This window comes from Podarcis pityusensis, assembly GCF_964106645.2.
Source record: "Podarcis pityusensis genome assembly, chromosome: 9".
Classification (NCBI taxonomy): Eukaryota; Metazoa; Chordata; class Lepidosauria; order Squamata; family Lacertidae; genus Podarcis; species Podarcis pityusensis.
The window spans coordinates 26,681,536-26,687,835 of NC_138034.1; positions in this window are offsets into that span (position 1 = coordinate 26,681,536).

The window sequence follows — 6,300 nt, forward strand, 5'->3', positions numbered from 1 at the left end:
AAGAACCGCACATGTCCCCTGCTGCAGTCTTGCATGCGCTGGCATGTAAAACAGCTTGCTGTCATCTAGCTTCGTATGCGTGTAGTGTGAAGGATGCACACTAATGTAAAGATCCCTCTGCAACTTTTCTTCTATTTTTTGGAGGCAATCTGCCAGTATTTGCAGCATCTACACGAATAATTCTGGCACGTTGCCCAGAGATCAAATGAGGATTCCCCCTCCCCCCGCTTTTGGTTTTTTTCTTTCTGGTTGGCTACCTTACTTAATAGAAAAGAAATTGTCAACAGTGTTGGAGGGTTATTCCGATTATTCATCAGCTTAATGAATGATAGCCGTGGGGTTTGTTGTTGTTTTGTCAAACAAGGACATAAAGGTGGAAAATGAGAAATAAGATAACCTAAGTCTTTACAGTACAATTAAATTTTGAATCTTTTGCCATTTCCTTTCCATGGCATGGATGAGCTCTACAGCTGTATGAAATGAACAAGTTGAAAATGCTTGTGTGCAGCAGTGGGGGGGTTGGGGTAGCAGTAAAGGCTTTGCTCTGTTTTAAATAGAATCGTAGACACGGTGCTCATTTTATAGAGAATCAAATTCTAAAAGTATATCTGCACATCCCCAATTGTAAAAAACAGGGCAGTGAACATTGTTATCCACTTCCCCTTCACAATAACGCTGAATGGTAGGTTTGTGTGTGTAACTCCTCCCCATCAAAGAATCAGAAGAAACCTTCAAACCCCACCTTATTTAAAAAAAAAACAACAACAGGAGGGGGGGGCATTGGTAAACACAAGGGGGATGCTTGAGGCCACCCTGCTTTTGGTAATGAAAACTGCATTAGGTCATGAAAACAACTGTGTATAATTAAATATATTGCTTACATGTATGTATGTATGTATGTATGGCTAATGCTCAGAGACAAGACGAGAATTTCCTTGCTTATTATATAGCTCTACTTTTCTACCATTTTTTTTACCTAACTCAGAGCTCCCTCTTCTGGCCTTACTTAGGCCTACCCTTCTATATTTAAAATTCAAATACATTTAAAGTTAACACACAAAGAAAGGTTTCTCTCTTTGATAAAAGCAGTCTGAAAAGCAATACTCTAAAGTACTGTAGTTATTATTCTAATGGCACCAACATGCTTTTAGAGAGGGGGAGAGGATAACAACATGAAGAGACTGGAAGCACCGCCAATGTGAGATGTAACAGGAAAGCGGACTCTGACTGGCTGCTTATAACAGTTCAAGAATGACCACTGTCTGATTTCAGCAGTTTATTTTTAAGGAACTGGAGCAGGCTTCCTCAACCTCGGCTCTCCAGGTGTTTTTGGCTTACAACTCCCATGATCCCTAGCTAGCAGGACCAGTGGCCAGGGATGATGGGAATTGTAGTCTCAAAACATCTGGAGGGCCGAGGTTGAGGAAGCCTGAACTAGAGACACACACTTTCATATCCAGGATATTGTATTAGCTTTCTGAACAAGAAGGATGCAAAAACAAACTTGAAGTCAACTCATTTTCAGACTTCCTAGGGAAATTTGGACATCAGTATATTCTATGAAGAACCAAGAGTATCAGGTATGGTAATATTTGATCAAGGGCAAGCGGAAGCATAATTTACTTTTTAACATGCAGAAAACCAGGCATACTTAAAACAGGGGGTGGGGGTGGGAGTTTCAACTTGGTTGGAAAGCAGTGAAGGGGGAAAGCCGGACTATTCAAAGTTTGGAAATGAGGCATTAAGAGCAATAGAGTGAAGCCAGTAATAACATCACTCATCCAAGTTATGTCTTCCAATTCTTTATATTTAATACATATTGAGATGGATTTGGGGCTGGTTCACACATTGCCTCAACATGTTAGGCTGCACAAATTGCAGAGCATATGAGTGAGCCTTGGGCTTAAGCAATCTCCTCTTGAATGTGAAAATGGGGCCTACATGTCTAGGCTCAACTAAGGCATCTATTCACTGTTAAGAAGAAATGGATGCATAATGTTTACTGGACCTGGTATAAACATGAGTAATGCAGAGGGTACCCTCATCTATGAGTATACATATGGCACTCAAATGTTATTGGAAATGTGGGAGGGCCTTTGTGAAGGAAATATGTGAACGTACTTTCAATACACAGAACTATGGAACTGCAGAATGTGTTATTTCACTGAGTTTATTCCTCTAACTTTCTAAATTACTAGCTCTTCCTTTTCTTTAACAGACACACTGCTCTCAATACACTTTCACTCACATAATTATTTTCCACTTACACACACATCTGTCATCCCTTCTTGGTTAAGTTCCCACATTTATTCAAACTTTAAACTGTTGCTCTTTTAACATAACTTTTTTTGTCCTTTTATGGACCATTGTCTGCTGTGTATCCCTTTGGAACATGTTCCCTTCCGTCCAATGCAATTCAGTCTGTTTTAGGTAAGCCCCCCCCCCCCGTTTTTCTGTTACTCTCAACTGTCCTCCTGCTACCCAGCATCTAATGGAGGTGAATGAAATGCTCACTTTGAATGCATTCTCTTCAGCTTCCCTCATTGCAACTTTTGAGGCGAGATCATTTCCCACCTAATTTTACCAATGTAGCTAAAAACCATAATTTTTCTTCATACCGCTGAGGTTCCTGTTGCCCCTCCCTGTTCTCCCCCCTTAAAGCGCTTTTCAGGTCCACCTCACAAAGCAGTTTACATAAAATTATAAAAAAACCCAGAAAGCATCAATCAAACAAAAAAGGCAACTGTTTTTGTTTTGAAGGTGCTTATCTACTTCTTTCCTGTTTCCCTCAGGGCAAGACTGTTTTATGTGGTGGCAGTTAGTAGAGGTAGGCTGAAGGGCAGCCCTAAGAGCTGCAATGGTGGTAGCTCTCCAAAATGGCTCCTAGCCTACATTCATATGGGACCCCACAGAGTTTACAAAAGAAGTCATAACAAACCTTGCGCTGACAAGGGTATTAGTTGTCTCTCATTGAATAGATAATGTGTTTGGGCAACACAGAGCTAGAATAACTCAATGAAGTGATTTAACAGAAGCCACATCTTCATGGCATGAAATATGAGAGGGAAAAATACATGACTCAACTAAAGCTAACGAGGTAAGTCACCCATAAGGGAAATAAACAAGTTCGGGAAAACATTCTGCTCTATAATGATATTTTATAAAACCCAAAGCTAAAACATGTTATTAATGACAAACAGGATGGTTTTTTTTATATTTTGTCGTATCATAAAGATATCACATACTTGAGGGAAAGGGATTCCTTACCTGCAAATCTCTGAAGATAAACAGAGTAAGTCCATCACAAAATGGTGTCTGTGCACGGTGAAAAGAGTGTCACTGTTTTTGTTCTAAAGTTATAGGTCACAAAGGTTAATTCCTGTAAATATAGAAAGTTGTGTCAAGTGCACCCAGTACCTGCAACAGCAGCGTCCAATTCGATACTAAGTCATCCATCCATCCAAGCACATTGCTAGACTTTACTTACTGACAAAGACTGGGTTCAAATGAATGACAGCATCAGCTGCCAGGTGTGCTGAGTGGATCACATTCCATCCCAGTCCAGTATTTTTTCATTACTGGAAGCAGCCTGTTAAGAAGTCAACACAAAAGAAAAAGGGAACAGAACAGAATATCTCCAAAGGGAGGTAGAAAAACAATCATTGAGTTTAAGCTCTCCGTCGGTATTCTAGAATAACAGTAATTTCAAATCTTTTTTACATCCATCCCAGATGATGTGCTCTGCAGCTTAAGATAAGCTATGATAGAAGTTTGTTATCAAATTAAGATTTCAAAATATAAAAAGCACATGCCCTATTATAGAGCAGTGACCCAAATTTCAATGTTTCCTCAGCCCACATAGGATATGGGTTAGAAGGCCTAGGGAAACTGTGGGGTTATGGAGGCTAAGTTGGAATCAAGCGTAATGTGTGCGACTGCAGAATATATAAACAAAAACAAAAACCCTCAGAGTCGTGTGGGAACAGTCCTGATGTATGCAACAATACTGTCTTGTGAATTTATTGTTCTTGTTTTCATTTTACTTGTAAGCCACCTTGGTTAGAATTTGCATCTTTAAAGACAAGATGTAAATAAACAACATTTGTGTATGGGTTATTAGTTAAGCCTATAACCAATTTCCAAGCTTCTCGTGCACAAGTTCATTCGTAAATTTACCTCTTCTCTTAAACCAAACATTTTCAAAATATTTATTTGTATCCCTCCCCCTCCCCGAAGGAAATTCACTGAATATATTATTGTTTGAGGTATCTCAGCAGAGGCTAAATGGCCACCTACTACGAATGTTTTATTTATTCCCTCAGCAGGAGATTGGACTAACTGACCTGTGAGGTATAATCCAACTCTATGATTCTATTAGCCTTCTCAGGGTGTGTGGTGGTAAGCAAAATTTAACTGACCACTCCTTCTAATGATGAACTCTGTTGATGAGTACTAGCTACATGGGAGTCAAAATGGGTCCAAGAAGAAACAAAAGTGAGGTATCAGCATGGTGGGGGGGAAGGAACACCAAGGTTTGCAGAAGTAAAAACAAAACTCTACGGAGGTGATCTTCCCCCACAAGCCTCAACTATCCCCCAGCATACTTGTGAATGTTTGGATGGCTCAGTGATTGGATGTTATAAGGCAGCTTCATATGCTCAAAAATTATTTTAGTTTCTAACACAGAAAAAGTATAACATGAACATGATAAAATGGACTGAAAACACAAAACGCAACTAGCATACACGTTTTCCTCACATCAGTGGCATTTGCAAAATAAAATAAAAAAGACTTGAAAACGTAACATATAACCAAATGTTATTTAATATTTTAAAAAGTAACACAATCCAAAATGGATATTTCACACAACACTACATAAACAACATGAACACAATATTACCATATGGAGGGACTTTCAAATATAGACTTACAAAAATCCCTGTCCTTTTTTTTCTTTTAAGTTATTATACTAAGCATGACAAGTTATCATCATTTACAATATGGTACACTGACACAATAAAAACCATGTCACAAATGTGCTGTTATAAATCAGTAACGTTAAGGGAAGACATTTCATGAACTGTATTATTTCATATGAAATACTATACAATATAAACAGAACATCCAGTTCGGATGACCTTTACAGCAACCAGAGACCAAGTAATTTTAATTTTTTTTTCAGTGCAAACACATTTATACAAGGCAGTCTTGGTTGCAAAACTCCCTTCTAGCATACAGTAAGTCCCACTTGCATTTATTAACTCATTTAAACCTAAAGCAACAACCACATTCAGTCACTCACAGGTTACCTGCAGAATTATGATCCCTTTAAATCTAAGTCTCCTGTTCATACAGAAGTTAACATCTGTGCCAATTATTCAACGGGCCCTATCTTTCATGCTCACATGTGGGTGTCTGTTGTATTTTAAACTGTCTATAACCTCTAATCACAGTATTGTTGTGAAACATTATGGAATAGCATCAAGGGGTGTGTGTGAGAGAGTTTGTCAATGAGAAAAGAACAGTTTGCTTAATGTTTCTTAGGGTACTTTTATGATGCAGAAAAACTCAAAGTGGAGGCACTCTGGTGAGTTTGTGTTTGTGCATCATATACTTGGCATGATAGGAGTCTGGCAGTTGCAGAATATGATACACAATGGCTCTATGATAAACTGTGACCTGGGAACCATCTCCCAACAGAAGTAATTTGCTTCTGCCACTGTTAGATGGACCAAAACAACTTCTTTCATATCATTAACTATTCTTGTCCACTAACTGTATATGCTGCATAGGCTACTGTTATTTTAAACTTTTCTAAAGTGGTTAACACGGCCTCTGCCTCTCAGTCATATGATGCTGGAACTGTCACCGTATTTTCTATGAACTATGGGATACTTACAACTATGGGATGCTTCCATCATAGTCCCACTTAGGCTGTGGCCATACTATAGAACAAGCCATCTAACTCACCCCCAACAGAACAATGATGGACCAGCAGTCATGTATTGAGCCTATCAGGCACTTTAGATTTGAGCCCCATGTCCTTGCAGATCCAAGGCAGACTGTAATATTGTGAGCAACAGGCCTGCTGTACAACATATTTAATTTAAGAGATAACCAATCCCTCTCATGCTATATTTTGTGAATACAAGTCACAAAACACTATGCACACACCCCGTTGGGCTGGGCTGGGACCATTTTCACGACATGTTCTTAAAACTGAAATATTGAAACGAATTTAAAACACAGAGGCTTAAGTATTTTCTAGTAATTTCACATGAATGAAAGCGAAGGTGGAAC